This window comes from Sinohyriopsis cumingii, chromosome 6, assembly GCF_028554795.1.
Source record: "Sinohyriopsis cumingii isolate HCF-2022 chromosome 6, ASM2855479v2, whole genome shotgun sequence".
Classification (NCBI taxonomy): domain Eukaryota; kingdom Metazoa; phylum Mollusca; class Bivalvia; order Unionida; family Unionidae; genus Sinohyriopsis; species Sinohyriopsis cumingii.
The window spans coordinates 143688632-143711710 of NC_142966.1; the positions used below are offsets into that span (position 1 = coordinate 143688632).

At 34.2% G+C, this 23079-nt stretch overlaps 1 protein-coding gene across 2 annotated transcripts in view; it reads right to left on the reverse strand.

Moving 5' to 3' along the window:
• The window catches only part of LOC149798167 (uncharacterized), a 135055-nt gene that overhangs the window by 64400 nt on the left and 47576 nt on the right, over positions 1-23079 (reverse strand). For both annotated transcript variants that reach the window (XM_089963278.1, XM_089963277.1), the window contains exon 2: positions 18934-19027. The gene's annotated coding sequence lies outside the window, so the exon portion shown is untranslated. The remainder of the gene's footprint in view (positions 1-18933; positions 19028-23079) is intronic.

Sequence of the window (23079 nt, forward strand, 5' to 3'; positions counted from 1 at the left end):
AAATAAGTTTATGAGGTAATAAATTACTGGAGTGTTCAGAATAATTTTATGACCATCTTGAACCTTTGGCTCCAAGTGTAAGGTGTTTGAGATTTTCATAACATTCTGTACACCCTGGAAACTAAGAGCTACCTAACAGCATGCATCTGTATATAAGGTGTACCCAACTGCCACCAGCAAAAGACCCAGACGTGCTATTACATCATGTGCTATCTGATCAGAGTTCATGTACTCTGCTAAAAACTGTGAGCTGTGCAAACAGGATAAACCCCAACTTGCTCGGATGTTATGCTACAACATATCCGAGTGACATTGGTGTTTGTAGTTACATCCATGTTATACAGTACTCTCTCATTATAAGTGTCTATGTGAGCCATGCAAGATACCATCTTATGATCAGACTGCCTTATACTGAAGCACATGATAACAATACTTCATTATAATGCTGTCCGAAATGACCATAGTGTACTTCCCTATTACAGTCAAACCCGGTTATCTCGATTACGTCGGGGGTGTAAAAAAATCGTTGACATAACCAGGTCCCGAGATATCCGGGTTCATAAAAACCGGTAATTTTAAAAATGTCCTTGAGCATTACTCCTGTCTCTTGCTGGTGTTTACTGGAATCCCCTCCCACTGCATGTTACAATAAAATAAACAAAACGCTTAACTGATAATAAAATGAAATGAACTAACCTGGTGTTGTTATCATTTATTCCTTTTTTATCATCATAAGTAATTTATTAAAGAAAAAATATATCTATGAACTCCTTATATCACATGTAGCGTATGCATCCATTACTGTAGTGTGCATCACTTATGTCAGATAACACACAACGCATTTTTATAATTGATGTGAATATTGAAAAACAAATCATGTTTGGTTGTACTCAGAGGTTTGAATATGTTATCAGATTGAAAAATGGATCAAAGAAAATCACAAACGAGAGAGTGAGAGAGAAACATCCACCGATTGCTTTCAGGCACCCGCCATTCACGCATAACGCAGTGTTAGGTGCAAAATAACCAAGATTGTATTATATCCAGGTTAATATATGACAGTATCTCGCAGATAAAGATCAATAAATGTTTTTGAAAATACATGTACATGTACATTGACTGTGAGTGCAAATGAGGAAAACCGATCCTATAAACCAACTCTGCTAGACGCCATCATGTATGCCCGTGCAGCTTGGAACAGTGTATCGCCGAAAACCATTCAAAACTGCTGGTTCCATTGTATTTTTCCGGAAATTTCTGATGAAGAATTTCACCAGCAGTGTTTAATTGCACAAGAAATTAAAGAGCCTCAATCAGAAATAGGTCTTGAAGCGATGGCTGATGAGATTGCGGACTCCATAGGCATTGCTCGGGATGAATTTTCTAATTATGTTCACGTGGATGATGATGCCAATGCCTATGGTGAACTTACTAATGAGGAAATAATCCAATCGGTGACAACGAAGCAGATACAATCATGCAAGCAAGATGATGATGATCAGCCTATCACTATCCCAAGCTACAGTGAAATGGCTGAATGCATTAAAAAAATGAAATTGTTTGTGGCAAGTGTCGACGGTGCCGAGCATATGTATGAAAACGTAAGTGCTTTTGAATCGTTCGTTACAGATCAGCACCGGAGTAAACAAAAGCAGACTGATATTACTTCATATTTTCTACAAATCGATCGCTTTTGCTGACTATTTCTTGTACAATTTCTGTGAGATTGACGTTAAAAAGTTGCATTTCGTCGAATTAAGTGGGTCCACATGTTACTTCGGACCGAAACTTATGCCCGACATAACCAGGTTATCGACTTAACAGAGGTCGAGATAAGCGGGTAAAAAATAGCATAACAAAGAAGAATTTTTTTGGGACCGGACCAAAACGCTCGACATAAGCGGGTTGTCGAGATAACCGAGGTCGAGATAAGTGGGTTTGACTGTAAGTACATGATCAGTACTCATTCATTATAACACTGTCCATGTGAGCCATGGAGGAAACACCTTATAATAAGGCTACCTTACATTGAAGTACATGATATAACACTTCCTTGTTATACTTTCCTATTAAGTACATGATACAGTACTCCCTCATTATAATATTATAACAGCCACGATGGACAGCACTCTCTCATTATAATGCAGTCCATGAGAGCCATGGAACATATCTCCTTATAGTGAATCACCTAATAATGAAGCACTATACACTTACAATACTCCATCTTTACAATTCTGCTCATGGGAGCCATTATTTACCACCTATAATAAAGTACTACAAACATACAGTACACCCTCATTAAAATGCTGTCCATAGTACCATAGTAAGACCACCTTTTATATATATATATATATATATATATATATATATATATATATATATATATATATACACACACATACACCCTCTTTATAATGCTATCCATGGCACCTATAAAGTATAATGCCTCATAGCAAGACCAACTTATAATTAAGTACATAATATATATATATAATTCAACTACAGAATATAATCAAATAGGATCAATCATCATACCGGTCTTATAACAAGAACCATATTATAATGAATTGCCCTATAGTGAGGGAGTGCCAAACTGATATATTACTGTAGGTGTACTATGATATCTCAGTAGATCAGTTGTTTGGCATGATGCCAACAAACCTGTGAGCTGGTTACACCAAAAACAGCAAGTCCATCAGCGATATTGAACTTGACATTTACAATGATCTGCGCTTCACAACTGAAAATTAGCATTAACGGATCTCTCCTAATTACTTTTAGAAATACGTTGCTATTATTCAAATGAATACACTCTTTTTCCTCTATCAAGCATTATTTAGTTTCATTCATGACGCAAATGATCATATCAGGGCAAACTGGATGACGTCATAATGTAAAAAGTTCTTTGATAATATATCATTACGCACATCTTTATCAGCAATGGATAAGCCAGCAGGCAACATATACATGAAACAGGATGATACTGGTACAAAATCAGAGGAAATAAAAAATATAACAATGATATTATACATCTCCAAAACTTTTAAGACTCTGAGAAATGTGAAATTTTGCAACAGCATTTATTTTATGAGAAAGAATGTTTACAAATTTGATATAATCAAAACTATGTACAAGCTAACTGCTTTCTATCCTGTACTCATTGTAATTTGATCATATTTGTACAGGAAGGCTTCATCCGCAAATTTGACACAACCAGCCAAGGATCAGGTCATTATATAAAGCAAACTAAACAAATTCACCTGGGCAAATTTCCAAGTGATTTCATGACCAGGCAGCTACAGGTGAGTAAAGTATACCTGGAGAATTTCAACCACACCTACCTGAACAAAGACCCCCTGTCATGCAAAAGTTGTCTGCTAACATATAGAATGAAATTGTTTTGTCAAGGCAGAGACCCCCAATGAACCCAAATCAATATCTGCATGAAGGAAAATACACATCCTTGAAACGGCCTAGAATTGGCCTAGGATTTTTATTTTAGATTGTTTTATCTGAACAAAATGTGAAGCTAATCTAAGTGAAACTTCTTAACTTGACCCCTCTGTAAAGCTGCATCCTCTGCATATGTTGATTCAAAATTGAGCCATTTTAATACTAATTCAACCTTATTAAACTGGCCACCTGCATAAAGTGGTCAAATCATAAAGTCTCATTACAGTATCCATTTTTGGGGAGTTTTAATGATCACATATTTAAGTATTTAAAAAAATAATTAAAGTGACTACTGTTCTAACGGCTGAAAAGGATTTTCAGAAATCCAATGTAAGACCAGGACTTTCTGAAGTTCAATACAAGACCAGGATTTTCAGAAATCCAATACAAGACCATTTCTTATTTTCACTAAAGAGTGCTAAACCACCTCTGGTATGTGTGACTGATTTTCAATATGACCGCTGTGGCAACCACATACGATGATGTCAGTACGATTGTCAGTTATGATCATGTAGACATCACTTGGAGTATTTTGGTAAAATCCTGTCAATAAGAAAACTCATTCATGAGGGAATGCTGTCATGGCAGCTGTTATGGATGTAAGGTTGGCACCATTTTCATAATACCAGCTAGGCATTCTTTTGGTGAAAACACCATGCATGTGCGGTTGGTCATCCATGTAGGAGGAATAGAAATGAGATTTTAAAGCTGGCAGCTGTAGCAACCATATTGGACACCAAGTAGATATAAGTATCAGTGATAATAAGATATTCAAGATGACAAACTAGATGTCTGAGTGGTACTATTTTCATTTAGGACTAACTATACCTTGAGACGAATGCATGTTTAAAGTTTAATGGAAATCCTCACAGTAGTTTAGGAAAAGCAATAAAACTAATGCAGTGCTAACGGATGGATGAAAGATGATGGACAACAGGTCATCCCATCATTTGGTTTTTGACCAGCAGTGCTAAAAACAGCTACTTTTTTGTCACAAGAAGCCATCGTTCCCACTCCAAACTCTCTGAATAATATGATGATCAAAATGAAAGTTAAATAGGGATTCAAGTTTACTTTTCATGAGATTTTTAAAAAATTTGCATTTGATTAATATTTTTTTAGTGATCAATATAAAAATGCCAAGTTGAAGCATTATATGGCAGGTATATGGTAACTTAAACACCTTGCCTATATTAACAAAACTCAACTTGAGTGCCAACTCAAATTCAAAATTACCTTTACTAAAGTGATATATTTGTTATGCAAATTTATAGTGTTCACTTGTCATGAGATTTAAAAAAATGTATTTGATTGCTTTTTTACAAAAAACTGGTCCATAAAAAATACCATGCTGCAAAAAATATATTAAACACCTTGCCTTTATTCGTAAAACTCAACCTGAGTGCTAACACAAATTCAAAATAACCTTTGTCAAAGGTACATATATTTGTCAGATTGATACAATATAAAATATACACATTAGACAGACATCTGTATCTAAATGCATTACTACTTTCAAGTCTTGTATTTCAATTAATTTATTAATTGTAAGATATATAAATATAAGCTTGAGTATGCCCTAAAATTGAGGAATTTTGCAAATACAGGGCCTGTATGACGTCTCTATCTGAAATAGACTGGTATTGTGTTCTACAGTAATAGACTGGTATTGTGTTCTACAGCACAGCAACGTAAGTAGGTTATTCAGTTTCAAGGCAATTGGTAGCTGACCCAGACTGATTCAATGGTAGGTGTGTGTGTGTGTGTGTGTGTGTGTGTGATTTGGAGTTTTAACATAGCTTTAACAATTTTTCAGTCATATCGCTATGATGTCTGCAATGTGGCAGTTTATAGTGATGTCTACCACTGGGGCATCATGCTGCAGACATGTAACATGATGTCCCACCCAGTCAAATTATCTGACAACGGGCCAACCAGTTCTAACACTAACCTCTTAATGCTGAGCACCAAGCGAGGCAGCTGTTAGTACCATTTTTGTAGGTCTTTGGTATGACTCTGCCAGGGATCGAACCCATGACCTCCCGCATCCGAGGCGGACGCTTTAGCCACTAAGCCACTGGAGCGGTCGATCCAATGGTTGGATCAGAACCTTTTGCAATATGGTCACGAGTCATTTATGCTAACCATTGTACCACTGTGACAGCCGAGTCTGGAGCAACATTCGCTAAACAGGCAACAAACATCTTTTGCTGTAGCTGACTGTGGAACTAGACTTTCTGTCAAACAAGTGCTTTTATGAATTCAATTTATATTTAAAACTGTGTCACTTCCTTCAAAATGCAAATGAAATTGATGAATCACCAAATCCGAGATAACATCACCTACAAATCAGCATAGAAATTTCTATAAAATGAGAGATTTTCTATCAGAAATAACCACTTTATTACAAAGTGATTCTCAGTGAAACTTTCTTGAAATTTGGTTCAAAGATAGTGAAGTTCTTACAGTGTGAATTTGTACATATTATACAGTAATATCAGTCATGGTGACATACTACTATGTAATCAGGCCACAATATGGAATTGGGTCACAATTATTAATTCTGGGTAAGCATCCTCGCCTGTAATCGATGTCTATTTTTAACTGATATTTTTTTCTCATTTAGATGGCAACAGAAGAGGTAGATTTAGGCATTCTTGGTATTAATCTAAAGGTAAATGTTTATGGTGTGGTTGTCTATGTGTATTTTTGGTAACAGTGCACAGTGAGTAGTGGGGCATTGTTGCTTGTCCAGAAATGAAATCTGACCTACTGCATGTTGTTTTGTTTCCAGTCCAACCTCTCAAACAAATACTGGATAACCTACAAGAATTTCAGCTCAAGTTCACCTCTGAATATTTGGTAGATTAACATATGATATATAAGGGTTGGGACACAATGTCAAGTTCAGTACTGAATGGAGAGAAAACATAGGAAAAAACAATTGTTCTGTCATTGTTTGGACATAAAAATTTAAATTGAAATCCCAAGTTTATTATTAAGGACAGACACATGAAATTTTTAAACTTTGTGTGTACTGACTTTAAAAATAGAACATTCAAATTAAAAATGTTTCTCCTAAATATATTAACATTAAAATTTGTTAAATTTTACAAGTATGTTTATATTTATAGTCTCTTTGGGGTCGATGCTCATTATCATCACCATTCCTGTATTACTAAACCATATCAAAGTTAAAATTCTGGATAATGCTCAACTTCTATCAGAGAAACTAGCTTCCCATGTCAAAGTGAGGACTATTAAAAACACAGAAAGACATCCTTCTAGTTGATATTGTACCTTCGATTCATTTACAGTATCTAATCAGTCCAATCAGTTAACTGATGTGCTTATGATGGGAGTCATTATATAAGTAACACATATTTACTTGTATGGCTTTCAGTAATTGCTTATAAACATATTTATATAATACCGAATGAGATGAAAACTCTACAGTACAACCCACACAGGCTGTCTACCTAAGCCATTTTAAACTTTCAGAGAATGTAAAATGTCAAAAGAAATACAGATCAAATGGATAAAATATACCTTCTCCAGGTCTGTTTATCCTGGATGTAGGAAAACAGCAAATGAAGCAAGTCTAACACAAAATGCATTCCTTTTTATCTGTAATTGTGGTTAGGACACTGACTGACAATGTGCAGCCGTGTAGCATAAGCTGAAATTCCATTCTTACGAACCAAATTATTTTTGCATTATTAATTACCAATAATAATTTTTAACCGACATTGATCATTACACCAGAAATGTTCAAACATAATCATTTGAACTTTGTACAACTGATCTTAACAAATGGCCAATTTTTTTTAATAGAATGTTTGTGAGCAGAATTTCACATTCAATAAATACATCATAAATAGGATATACCTGTATCCCAGAGCTGATCTGTCTGGCATCTGTTTGACTGTATGCACTTTAAATAATCCAAAACGTGCGTGATTTGGATTTTGAACATACCTTTAACAATTTTTCAGTCATATCGCTATCATGTCTGCAGTGCGGCAGTTTATAACACTGAGGCATCATGCTGCAGACATGTAGCATGATGTCCCACCAAGTCACATTATCCTGACACCAGGCCAACCAGTCCTAACACTAACCTCTTTTACTGCTGCCTAGTGAGGCAGCTGTTAGTACCTTTTTTATAAATCTTTGGTAAGACTCGGCCAGGATTCTAACCCGCGACTTCCCAAATCCGAGAAAGATACTCTAACCACTAGGCCACTGAAGCAGTCATTCCAAAATGTTATTCGCATCATGAATTTGTTTATGTATGGCAATATATCTGAATGTAGTACTTTGACAGAGTGCAGCATGGTAGATATCACATTCTAATAAAACATTCTACTTAATAATTGTTAACCGACATTCTTTTAACAATAAATCTGAAATGTTCAATCAGAATTATGTTTGTACAGTTGATTTTAATAAGTACATGGTACATGTCCCACATGGGCAAATCTCAATCCTAGTTTACAAGTTTTGGGGATTAGAATTTTACATCTAGTTGATGATATAGAGTCTGTTTGCACCTATAACTGACCACAACTGGCTGTATGAGCTTGAAACACAGAGAAATAAAAATTATTTATATCTCTGAATTTAGCATATATATATTGTTACCAGTCTTCCCTATATACTGGTATGTACTAAATTTTGCACCAATAATGAAACATCACCATCCGTACAACAATGCCTTGAACTTTATGACAGCCAATGTAATTTATTAGTTATTTATCCTGTAAATTGCTAAATATTATCTGATAATCATACTTCTAGAAGCCTCTTAAATTTTGGGATAATCAATGGAATACATGTCCATTGCTACACAATTCTGACTGTCATAATGTCAGGCTTAATGGTTTTTTTTTCCTGTGCCTGCATCCTTATTGTCATTTTGCAAACTCCATATCTAGCACATTTCACTTCAGGTGGAAGAGTTGAATTATCTTGGAAGTTCTCAAGCAATAAGATGGTGATACCAAGATCTCATTAAGATATGTCCAATGTACCAGCCATAAGTTACCTGGATTAGTTCATACTACCATACAGATATTATGTACCTCAAAGACCTGGCTCAAGTCTTCACAAGAGAGATCAGCACCAAGGTTCAGTAAGGTAGAGCCTCCCTGGAGTTGTATTTTCCTATTACACTGTTGCCATTTGTGATTACTGAGATTGAAACACAATCTAGATTTGCTATAAAACATGGTTCTGGTCCCATAAAAATGGGAAATTTGAGCTTTGCTATTATTTATATTCCAATCTGCTGCAAAAATCACTGAGAGCTACCTTGGTGAACTATACCTGGACAAAATGTTATAAGATGTACAGAACCAAGCTGTCAACTGTTTCAAATCTCATTCACTGGTCAACTTTGTTGTCTAAAGTTTAGTCAGAGATAAACTCACAGTAAATATCTTTTCATTGATTCTTAACTTAAAAATGTAATGTTTTTTATTTGAACCATTAAAGGAAAACAGTGTGCAATGGGGTGTCACCAATTTCAGTTCCAGACCAGCACAGTGCCTCATTACTCACTGTGTCACTGTTGCCAAACAGTGAGTAATGAGGCACTGTTGCTGGTCTGGAACTGAAATTGGTGACCCATTGCACACTGTTTTCTTTATGGTTCAGTCTCTCAAAAGATAATCAATGAAAAGATATTTACTGTGAGTTTATCTCTGACTAAACTTTAGATTGACATATGATTTATTTGGATTGGAACACAGCAGTAAGTACAGAACTGACAAACAAATGTAGGGACTATGAATGAAAAATAATCATAATCAGAGTCCATATAGTCTCCCTAGCTTATCAACTTCGATTATAATTAGATAATAAATGAAACAAAGCAGGCTTGAGAGTAGATGGGGACTGAACAGAATGTTGAATAAACAACACTTGTGTGACAGCTGGTGGTAGGTGAGCTTGGGGCATCATCAATTCAGATGAATTATATTTCATAAATTGGCACGGCTAAGAGGAATTTTATTTAATGTTCAGAGTAGAAATAGGTTTTTGCTAATGTTTCACAGCATAAAGTGAGATGGATATTTCTTCACTCATACCTGTATCTGCTTACCTTAAAGGTACTGCATATACCTGCATACAAGTGGAGGCCAAGTACAAACAACACAGACCCTCATTTTCCATTGCATCATGTGCTGACAGATCAGCATATATATATATATATATATATATATATATATATATATATATATATATATATATATATATATATATATATATATATAGTTTAATCTACAGATTATTATTAATAAACTTCATAGACCTAGATCTGCTTCTGCATTACGTGACAGATCTGAAATCTGAAGTTATAGTCAAGAAAGGCATTTTTAGTATATATACTGGAGCTGAAAGGGGATACAACTCTGAAGAATGGACAGGTAATCAAGACAGCATTCAAAAACCCTATGTATTTTATCAGAGTAGGTTGCATAGGAAATCACATACAAAAAATGTAATTTTTAACATAAAGGCATCAACTCTGCAACAATGGCAGCCAAACTTAAAAAGATCTTTAACTTACACATCAAAATATTAATGTAAATGAAAAAATGTTTGAAGTAATGGCTGTAACCTGTGGGGTGCCTTAGAGCAGCATTCTGGGACCCCTTCTCTTTCTTTGTTACATAAATGATATGATTATAAGCATCAAGTCTGACTGTACATTATGTTTCTATGCATAGGATAATTTAATGCTATTTTCACACCATGATCCTAATCCTGTCATATCTCAAAGGCTGGGATAAGAGCTCCTTCATTTACAGTGCTTGGCTGATAATAAGCCTTCACTTCCTTGTGGTAAAACACTTTCTTTTGGTTAAAATACAAACTTCAAAAGATCCAATACTTCATTGCTGAATAAAATGGTCAAATCATTGAATAAAAAAAAATCAGTAAAATATTAGGTCTTTTTTATAATTGAAACTTGTCTGGAGAGGTTATAACAAACAGCATTGCACAGAAAGTTGATAATACATCTAAGGTTTCATAATAGACAAAGTAATATTCAGAATGAAACTACTGAAAAATCTCTGTGCTCTTCATTAATTCAATGTCATTAAGACTATTCATGTTCCTCATGATTTTCTAGACTGGATATTGGAAAACAAAATATAAAAGATTTGTAACAATTACCGTATTTCATACAATACATATGCATGCCTTAACAATCACATACTCAGTTTTTGGCAAAAATTACTATTATATCTTGATCTGGAAATGTCTTTCAGAATGAAACTGGCTAATAAAACCTTACATGAACATCATTATTTTCATGAAACATATGACCAATATACCCTAACACTCTAATCCATATTGTGACAATTACCTACCCATTAACAGTTTAATCCACACTGTGACAATTACTTGCTCAATTTACACTATAATCCACACTGTGTCAATTACATACCCAGTTAACACCATAATCCACATTGTTACAATTAATTACACAATTAATACCATAATACACCTTGTGACAATTACTTACCCAATTAATACTTTAATCCACATTGTAATAATTACTTACCCAATTAACACTATAATCCACACTGGGACAATGACCCAATTAACACTACAATCCACATCATGACAATTACCTGCTCAATTACACTACAATCCACATTGTGAAAATTACTCACCCAATTAACACTACAATCCACATAGTGACAATTAATTACCCAATTAACACTATAATCCACATTATGACAATTACTTACCCACTTAACTCTATAATCCACACTGTGAAATTACTTACCCAGTTAAAACCATAATCAACATAATTACTCACCCACTTAACTCTATGATCCACATTGTGACAATTACTCACCCAATTAACACTACAATCCATACTGTGACAATTACTTACCCAATTAACACTACAATCCATATTGGGACAATTACTTACCCACTTAACTCTATAATCCACAGTGTGACAATTACTTACTCAATTAACACTATAATCCATATTTCATACTATCACATCAAATAGTTCATGTGGTTTAACTGTGTAACCTGTTCTGAGCTATGTACTTGATTATCAGGAATTATGTATCTTGTTTATATGATTTGTAATCTTTTAAGTACAGTGTCGATGTAACTTATTCTTTTAATCTGCTTATTTTCTTACATATTGATCTTAAAGTTTTTACTCCCCAAATATTGAACTGCAAGCTAGGAAGCCATATTATGGGTAATCCCAGGTTTAATCAACATGTCTTGTCTTGACATTGAGAGCAAGTGGGAGAGAAAGTGAAATATACTTAAAATTAAGTCATCGCCTTTCTTAGTGGACAGAAATGTTTAACTACAAATATAGCTTTATTAAATCTTTGTTTCATACATTTATGGTCAAGAAAGAGCAACAAGCAGAACATTGTGAAACATTATGTTCAGAGAAAAGGAGTTGCATTTAAAGGGGGTGGGTAATCCATAGTTTTACTGCATGGATCATCCTATTTTCTGTTAGTGAAAATATCTGTTTACTTGGACCTTATCCCACATCTTGTACAATGTATTCAAAAATCAAACTCAATATCAATTTCTAATTTTTTAATCCATGAATAATGCCAATGACATAATTATTGTAAACAATGCAACAAAAATGTGTAGTAACAACGAAAGAGGTTTTCAAGTATAGAAGATTGCAAAATATATTTAAACAGAAACTTTCATATTTCACCTTCAAAAAGGAGTACATGAGACACCACCTTCAAACAGGAGTACAAGATACACCACCTCTCCCAAGTTTAATGCTCTTCTGTCAAACAAGCAATTTTTCTTCTTTCTGTCAGAGCTACCTTAACCTTTGCCCTTAGGACTCCAAAGTCAATTGACTTTCTTCTGACTCTAAATGCATGCCATCCACAAAGCTTGGTTAAGTCCATGACCTTGACCTTTGAATCCACAAATCAATAGCATCCTCCTAACCCTAAGTGCAGGCAATGCATAAATTTTGTTGAGGTACATCAAACTAATATCACTGTACATAAATAGTTTGTTATTATTTCAGTCACAATGACCTTGACCTTTACCTTTTGACTGAAAAAAATCATTAGGGTTCTTCCTTATACCAACTGTAAACCATCTACAAAGTTTGGTAACAACAGATAATGGAGAACTGTTCCATGGAGACCATTTTTCTTCTCTCAGTCAGAATGACTTTGACTTCATCTTTTTAACCCGAAATCAATATTACTTTCTTGGGCCAGTTGGATTTTACAAAGATAACTTATATGTAATGACCTTCCATGGTTGATAATTACAGCCGAGTATAACTCTCATCAGCTGCTTGACTTGCTCATAGACAGGAAATGAGAATATAGTTTTTTTTAAAAAGCAGTGGTATTTTATGTGAGGAACTGTGATTTTCTATCAATTCTTGAACATCAACTTGCGTGTGATAAAGAAGGGATATAAAAAATTAGAATTGTTTAAATGGAAAAGTCATTGCCTAAAGAAAACGTAAGAAATACAGAATGATCATCATATTTGAAACTTGCAATATACTGTATAAATCTAAGTTTGTCTTCCACTGCTCTCAGACAGTGGTCTCACATCTTGAACCTTGTTTTTGATACATGGCTAGCATAGGAGACAACTCTTGGTTAGCACAAGAGATAACTCTTACATGTAATTCTGAAAAGGATCGATTAATCTTGAAAGCTGTAACTTCATCCAAGTGCCAAGTTGTTGACAATGACCATAATCTGTGACAGTATATGTGCCAGGATATTAGCCTATTGTTCATAATGGCCATAATCTGTGCCAGTGTATGTGCCAGACTATGTTGATAATGGCCATAATTTGTGCCAGAGTATATGCCAAGCTATTATCCTATTGCTGACACTGGCCAACATATGTGCCAGGCTATCATGACTGACCATTTTGAAGATATGGACCAATGTCTAACACTATGCTTGGTAAATTTTGAAGAATATATTCTAAAGCAAGCTAATGAATGCTTGAAAACACTGAAATTACATTATGACTGACCATTTTGAAGATATGGATCAAAGAACCTTTCCTTTATGTTCAGTTGCCTACATTATTGAGTTGTCAGTTGTCTACTACTGTCACTGCTGCTCCCTTCAGTTTGGCTTCTTTCCAAAGTAAGCCATCTACAAAGCACAACTAAGGAATGTGATGAAGAACTAATGTTACTGTGCAAAAGTAATTCTTTTCTTTCAGTCACAGTGACCTTGGCTTTTGACTTCTGACATGAATATCAACAGGTTTCCTTCTGACCCCAAGTGCAAGCCATCCATGAAGTTTGGTCCAGGTATGTGATCCCCAAGTACAAGCCACCCACGAAGTTTGATCCAGGTATGTGATGTAGAACAAATAAATACTGTGCTGAAATCATTATTACTAACTCAAAGTTAACTTGATCTTTGACCTTTTAACCCTGAAAATGATTTGCATCTTCCTTACTCCATATATATTCCATCCACAAAGTTTGGCAACTGCAAATGATGGAGAACTCAAGTTATTGTGCAGAAACCATTTTTCTTCTTTCAGTCACTTTGACAATGAACTCAGACCATTTGAAAATCAAATTGATAGGATCTTTTCTCATCTCAAGTGCAAGCCACCCCTAATTTTTTCAGTTGTAAATGGTATTGTCTGGAAACCATGTTTCTTCTTTCAGTTACAGTGACCTTGACCTCAGATCTTTAAATTTCAAAATCGACTGGCTTCTTCACTTCATGCGCAAGCCTGTACATGGTCGTAAACTAGTCACTACACAGAAACCATTTTTCTTCAACCAGTCACAGAGATCCTGACTTTTGAGCTTTTCTTGCTAAAATTGACTGGGATATTTCCTATCCCAAGAGCAAGCAATTCACAAAGTCAGCAAACTGTAGATGCAAAACAACACAAATTATTATATGGTAACAAAAAGCTGGAAACGGACTAAAGAATGTACAGAGAACAGACACCAAAATATGCTCCACCTTATAACATCATATAAAAAGGATCCCTCTATTTTAAATCAAAATATCAGGACCAGTGATTTTGAAACTCCTTATATAAAAATTAATTCAACTGATTATGAATTCACTATTACTTGCAGGGTTCTAGTTTTTACAGACTTTGTGGCTCTTATAAGCCACAAATTTGAAGATTCAACCAACAACAAACTTCTTGCAGAAATAAAAGGACTTCATTCCCACTCCACAAATTTAAGTACTAATGAAATGTCACATTCTGAAAAAAAAATGACTGCTGATAAGCATGAAAATAAATGAATTCACAGTAATTCTCTAAGCTAAGTGGAATATCGATATACCATATTTCAACACATTCTATTCTCTAGAATTACATTCTTTTGAGAAAAATGAAATTCAGAAGCAAAATCAATATTTAATAACAGTGACCTTTACTTCAAGTGAAAAGGCTTTCAATGGCAGAGGATAATTATCAAAGTTACATTAAAACCTGTCCACACTATTAGGCAAACACGCAAAGGACATGTACAAAGTGATTCTGTAAATTCCTTGCCTGTTATAGTTTCAAGAGTTCAATAGAAACCCCACACACCTTTCCAGTAAGAAGAACCCAGCTATGCTTGTGGAGGCTGTCCCCCAATCCCCCAGTGGTTTTGATAATGACAGCATTGATTTAGCTAGAAAATACATCACATACTTCGTACAAGCCAAGACTCTATCATCTTCCCAAAGGCCAACCACTGATACTCATATGTGATAGAAATGTCACTGATGCATGAAATACAGGTTCAAATAACCAACTTTTTCCATAATGTTGGTGATCTCACTCAAGTGCATGCTCAACTTAAGTTGCATGGCACTGTAACAAAAGCTGACTTAAAACTGACAGAAGTCAAAGAACCATGAAGTATAGGTCATATAGACCTACTTTTAGTGGAAAGGTGTTGTAACCACCAAGACATACTGGCATTAATTTCCATTACTTGTGGCTAACAGTAACAAGAAAGTGACCAAAATGCAAAACTTAACTCAATGAAAAATGAAATCTGGGTTAAACAGACCTACTTTTGATGATTTTGTATTTTACCCAAGATGTATCCACAAAATTGAATGACTCCCTAACCTACAGTGCAAAAGAAACTGTTTAGTGAAAAACTTTACACAAGTCAGAAAAATGTGAAATGCTGGTCCCGCTGACCAACTTTTGGAAAACAGATGTGTCCATGTAAAAAGTAACATTACTCTGACCAACTGTATCTGACCACATTACTGAAGTAACAAAAAACAAACTTAGAAGCTTTAACATGAGGATTAATTGGAATTCAAAATGAAACTTGTTTGTCTGGAGTACTGTAGTTATCAAACAGCTTCCCTATAGCTAACTGTGCATCCTGCCACCATCAAACCCAACCATATTTTGTTCATCTGTGTGATAACCCACCATTTAAACAAAATAACATGGTAACATCACTGACATGTGAAACGGCTAATTTGAATGTGAGACTGTCTTCTACCAGTTTTGAAATGCGAGTTGACAACCTAACTACTGGAAAAACAAAAAAATCTTCCTTAGTAGCTGAGAACAGGAGCTGACCAGTCACATGACCTATTCATCATCTCATGTGGTCCCTTACTGTACAAAAGGTTCAATGAAATTCAGCATTTATTTTGGGGGTATCACTCATTACACATTACTACCACTGCTGACAAAACAAGATTTCCTGACTTGCCCAACAGCATGCTGAATGGCACTAAATTGACAAGACATCAAGACATATTTAAACCTTGATCATACAAATTTTAACATCTTGAACAAAACACAACAATGGATGAATCTATTCAGGAACTACTTCTGCTTGGGACTGGCTTAAGCCTTCTATACCTGACATACTACAGCCGTATTGTCATTCTAATAATATAAAATTTGGAAACACGACCCAGATCTGTTGGCACCTTATGTGACGGCTGATCTCTGGGTCTGAACAGTTTGCAGCTGGATTTATCTTATTGGTGAGTATATATGGTAACACACATTCTTCCATTAACTGTCAAATATGGAGGTTTCTGTTCAGACTTAGTTTTTAATTTTCAATACTCGAAAACACAGTATTCATTGCTATTATAAATTTCTATTGCATCATTTACAAATGCTAGTAAAAGTATAACCCTCACAAAAATTGACAGATGCATTACCTGCCCTGGATATATATATATATGCAGAAATACATATCACCAGAACATAAAGTGTGTTAATGTAGAGACTACTGTGTAGGGAATTTTTGTAGACTACTGTATAGGGAATTTGCAATAAAGTATGTCAATGTAGAGACTACTGTGTAGGGAATTTGCAATGAAGTATGTTAATGTAGAGACTACTGTGTAGGGAATTTGCAATGAAGTATGTTAATGTAGAGACTACTGTGTAGGGAATTTGCAATAAAGTATGTTAACATAGAGACTACTGTGTAAGGAATTTGTAAAGACTACTGTGTATGAAATTTGTGTAAACTACTGTGTAGGGAATTTGTGTAGACTACTGTGTAGGGAATTTGCAATAAATTATGAAATGAGCACTAATCCTGTGGGAATTTAACAAACTGAAACAACAAATGCTACAGGTATGGTCAACATGTCTATCTAGCAACAAAAAAAAGAAAACATAATGACTTTTGAGCATACTGTACATGAAAATATAGAAGCATGATCTTGGGTGTGTTTTGCCGCTCTGAAAAAATAAATAATGACATCCTAATTTTCTGTCACAATTAGCAACACTACTCTCTGAGAATAATTACAGTTCTTTAACATGGGTGACCCTGACCTCCCTCCTTTTTATTAAATGGAACACCTTATCCCCTAATATCTTTAATCATGTTTGATGAAGATTTGTGCTTGCCATTAGAATTTTCTGTATCCTAGGAAACATTCTTCTTCTTTACCCCATCTGTCTCTTATTTCCCCAAATAGCTGCCTAAATGATATCTCAAAAAATTTCTTCTTCTATCTTTAGATAGATTTGCAATGATATGTTATAACTGCTAATGGCTTGGAAAATAATTTAGAACCAGCACTGGAATCTCCCAATACTTCCTGGTTTGACAAACTATAATTAGGATATCTCTATTTTTGGCATTATTCCTCATTTACAAATTAAAACAAAGAAAAGCAATATCTTTTTACTGTTTTTTTATCACAATTTGTGACTGAATACTGCACAAAATCCATTATATTGACTTGAAATGACCATTCAATCTGTAGACATTGGCATTAGTGCCTTATAGGGCTTATTCTACAGTGATGTCAAAACATAATACCAAACTGTGCCTGAAGTCAAAAAAGGTTAATACAAGATTATCAGTCTAACTCTTCTATTACAGTATTTAAAAGTATATGGTTTGGACAACTCAAGTGGAGTAAAGTTTCCCGGTGAAAATGACTTTTAATCAACATATGATTTTGGGAACTCAACTGAAGTAAAGTTTCCCAGTGAACATGATTTTTGATCAACATATGATTTTGGGAACTCAAATGGAATAAATTTTCGCAGTGAAAATAATTTTTGATCTTCACATAATGTACTACAAAAAGCATGAAAAATTAACATTTTGAAGATTTTTCTTTTATTACAACATATCAAATTTTATTCCTTGTACCTAGATTATAATGGAAAATTTGATCTTTATGAATATTAAATGTATTTCTTGCTACATGTAATATATTTAGTTACCTATTTATTTGCTGCCAAAAAATTTAAAATGACATGGACTTTTCAAAGAGCTTATAAAATGACTGACTAAAGTACATGTATTATCTATGATTTCTGAAATATGAAATTTCAAAACCAACAACAAAATTCAAATGTTAAACATACTCATAGGTCTCATATATATATATATATATATATATATATATATATATATATATATATATATATATATATATATATATATATATATATATATATATATATATATTTCCATTTTGATTTTCTTAATATATTATTGAAAATATACAATACAATTTTGGTTGCTACATAAAACACATTGCCAAAATCACAATATGTGACTTGTTCACATTTCTGCATTATGATGGACATTTGGTTTGTAGATTTTTAATCTTTCTAAAGCTATAATAAATTATTAATATTGGTATTTTGCTCTTTTCAAAACTTTCCATCAAACTCTTAAGATAACATTTAGAACACATAACCCTATTTTTCCAAGTTAACAAATCCAAATAAACAGATGTCTACAAGTCACAATACATGATTTTGTATTTGTTAACCCTCATGCATGATGGATTAAGAAAGTTTTTCAAGTTGAGGCCATTACATATTTGTTCCTGGAAATAAAAGGACCTAGTACCTATTTGTCTGTATTGACATCACACAGGGTCAATCAAGTCATCATTTAAATAAAATACAAATGTCTTACCTGGAAGAGAATGAACTTAGAATCAGAGAAAGAGGCAATTGTTCTTTTACCTGTGCTGTCCGATCGTCTACATCAATATGGAAATCTTTCCCACTTGCTTCCGGTGCCTGCAGATCAAGTTTGTGTGGGCGATGTCATAATAACCTATAAATACATAAACACCAATCAATTCTAGCAAGTTAAAGCTTGAACACTATTAAGAGTCAGACCTGACAAAATGACAACACAATACACTAGTGGGCTGAAGTCGAATGTTCACTCTTACTGACGTAGATTTTAATTAAAGTAGCTCTACAATCTGGGTTCAAATAAGAACTGAAAACAATAGATGCCTTGTGATAGGTGGGTATAAATTTCATGGGTTGATGACCTTGAAAAAGACAAGAATGCACTTATCGCCATGCATAATTTGCCTCATTTATGAGGTCAGCATTACTTTATACAGCAAAATCCTATCAGCCCTTCCATCATTATCAGTAACATACCAGTGTATTGGTGTAAAACTACTCATAATAATACTGCTTATCAAGTCAACATATAGTCAACTAAGGTAATAACTAACACACATGCACACACACACACAAAACATAACAGACTGAGGAAAGACCCTAACCAGTTGGCAGGAAAAACTTACAAGTTGTTATCTTAGCTGTCCATACAGTTTATATCTCTTGTATACATGTAGTTTAAATAGTTTAAGAATGGTTTCAATATTATATTAAATAATGCATTAAAAAAAATTGTTCACAAGGATGAACGAAGACTGTGGAATTGAAAGAAATTTATTTTACGTCAAGGTGCATGCAGAAAATATACATTATGTGATGGCCTACAATCCCCAATCTCCTAAAGCCTTTGAAATAAAATGAAAGTAAATGTTTATCAAGGATAATCAACAGTGACTGTACAATACAGAGGTAAGTTCTATTGGACTTGGAGCACAAAGAAGTATTCATGCAACTTTTCTACTCAATCTAAAATCAATACTTCAAGTCACCAAAGAAGGATCTCATTATAAATAACTTATTTTTACTTCTTCTTCTGGAATTATGTAAGAGTATTACAATTTAGTTTATTTTAATTCTATAAAATAATTAGAGAAATAAACCTGAAGCATTCAAAACATGAAATATGAATGTAATCCATCCATCCATCCATCCATCCAATCTAAATGCACCCAATAAGTTTCAAGACTGTACTTGCCACACAAAAAGTAACAGCACCAATGAAGTATGTGGAATAGGCCATTGTGACATACTTTCCTAACAGTGAGAAGCAATCAACAAGGTAATGGCAAAAATGTTTCATGCCTGCACATATAACAGTGTCAGAGAAATCGAGCTTTAAAAAACACAGACTCAAGAAAAACATTGCCAGACTTGTTATATTGATGTTGTGTCCGATTTCTCTGCAAGCAAGAATAAGAAAAATAAGACATGAGTATCATGACAGGGATCCTTCATAGTACAGTGGCCTTACTTCTTTTTTGGTGGGATTTTTTCCATAAGAAAACTGGGGCTTGCAGTTCCGGAAAAATGAACCACTGTCAAACTAACTCTTACATATGATTCTAATGTTATTTAGATCTTTTGGAAATTAAATCTTTTATAATTTGACTTGAAGGGTTCTAGAAAAATTCCTGGCTTTGGCAATAAGTGGACAAATCAATTAATAATTGATCAATAATCCCATGCAGCTCTGGATTGTAGTATAGGCTCAGTAAGATGAGGCAGAAATCATAGTATCTTGGTGGTTTGCATGCCAGACTTGCAACCAAAAGGGTGTGGGTTTGAATCCTACAATCCAATCAGCCTGGGTCAGCTACAATGGTGTGTCCTTGCACAGGGCACATCACTGAAACATCTGCATGGGCACTAAATAACCTACTTGTGTTGCTGCACGATAAAACACCAAACCAAACCTGATCAGTAAGCACCATAAAACACCAACCCAAACCTGACCATTATGCACCATAAAACACCAAACCAAACCTGATCAGTAAGCACCATAAAACACCGACCCAAACCTGACCATTATGCACCATAAAACACCAAACCAAACCTGACCATTATGCACCATAAAACACCAACCCAAACCTGGCCATTATGCACCATAAAACACCAATCCATACCTGACCATTATGCACCATAAAACACCAACCCAAACCTGATCGGTAAGCACAATAAAATACCAACCCAAACCTGACCATTATGCACCATAAAACACCAAACCAAACCAACTATTAATCAATCATTAATCATTTAGAAGAACTAATCAATGATTATGTACTCTTAACAGATTCCTGACTCCAACACACACACACACACACACACACACACACACACGCACACCAATGGACAGTCTGGATAAAAAAAATCCCATAATACATTAAATAAAGCATGTGCAGGAAATGACAAAAATACTGTAACCCAGCAATATCGTTCATCCTCATGAATAGCCTTATTAAATTTTATCTACATTAGGATAAAACTGATGTCAGTGAGTACAAAAATTTTAAAGTCTGACTTTATACACTAAAAAAAATGGACTATGGATCACAAAACTATTAATTTACAATACCTTATAAACTTGCTAATACATGTTTGTCAAGTCCAACTGCAAACTGCACTGACCCTGATCTGCTTCTGCATAATTAGCCTGCAGCTCGGATCTACAAAATTTTTGTAGCAACCAATAGAAATAGCAACATAAATCCTTCCTGGTGCATGATCTGACGGCAGACCAGGGTCTATGTTCTTTGCAGCTGGACTCAACTTGTAAGCCAATATATGTGGTACCTTCAAATTTATCTTGAAGGAGATACACTTTACGATTTAATCTAAAGATATATATGGACTTCCTTAATGTCTCTCATCTAAGCTATATATAAAAGGCAAACTATGGGTGGAGTACCCTGCTGAAATACTTGTCCCTCCTTATCAAGATTTGATCTGATTTCAAATTTGATTTGAAGAAAAAAAAAGCCTGTTTAACTCTGAGACATACAAGCAGGTTGGCACAGTGTAAATGATGTATTGATATAGAGAATCTTCAACAAGTGCTCATTTGAAATGGAATTTATAAGTAGGAATAATTTTGATCTTCTGAAAGCCTTGTTGGAGAAAAGTCTGAAATTATTCTATGAGTTTCATAAATTAGATTTGAAACATACATGAAATGTTAGATTCTAGTTATCGCATGATGAAAACTACCTACAGATTTTATTTTACTAATGCAGAAAAGTATAATGAAAAGATTTTGAAATAAATTTGGATGCCAGTCATTACACCTTTCCTTTGCATAATGTTATGATGTTATGATGTCATGGGCTTTTGTTATTACATGTTGCGTGTAAGAAAATTATGACAAGTACGTTGACATAAACAACATTGCAGTCATGTGATAAATATACCCATGAACACAGTACAGTACTAGCAATCTAACTGTAAAAAAGTCAATTGTTTTTAATTTGGTACTATCCGAGTTTTCATCGATTAATATCCATATAATATTTCAAGGCATTTCACTGTACAGAAAACAAATGTCCTTTTCAAAGTTTGCACATTTTCTTACCCAAAATGAGCTGAAAATAATAATTAATTTTAATAATTTGACTTTTTACACCCAAATTATTAATGAGATGTGCAGATAATATTATAAATATTGTCCTGAAAGGTGAACCTGAATTGGGGTTTTATAACTTAATACAGTCCTGCATCAGAAAGAAGTGTGGTGGAGCAGTGGTTAGAACTCTAAACCCCATATCTAATTAGGTGTGGATTAGAATCCTACCATCGGCTCAGTCCTGGCCAGCTACCTTAGTGTGTCCCTGACTATTGCATAACTAAACAACCTACCTGAGTTGTTGTGCTGTACAACACCAAACCAAACCAATCTTAAAGTGACAAAGTCACTAAAAGCATAATAAACTGCTTCAAGATGGTTTTGTATTAAAAATCTAACAATATTTCCATCAATAAAAAACTCGAAACTGTCCGTTTTTTTCATTTAAAGTACTTATTTGTAAAAACAAACAAACACGAACAGACTTTTCTTGCAACAAACAAACACTCTTTACTTGATCTCTGCCATCTAGGCTTGTAGCAATTACGGATAGCATGACAACAATATATAAAACAAACACTATAACAACCACATGCATAAAAAAACAATTATAAACTCAAATACGACTGGTT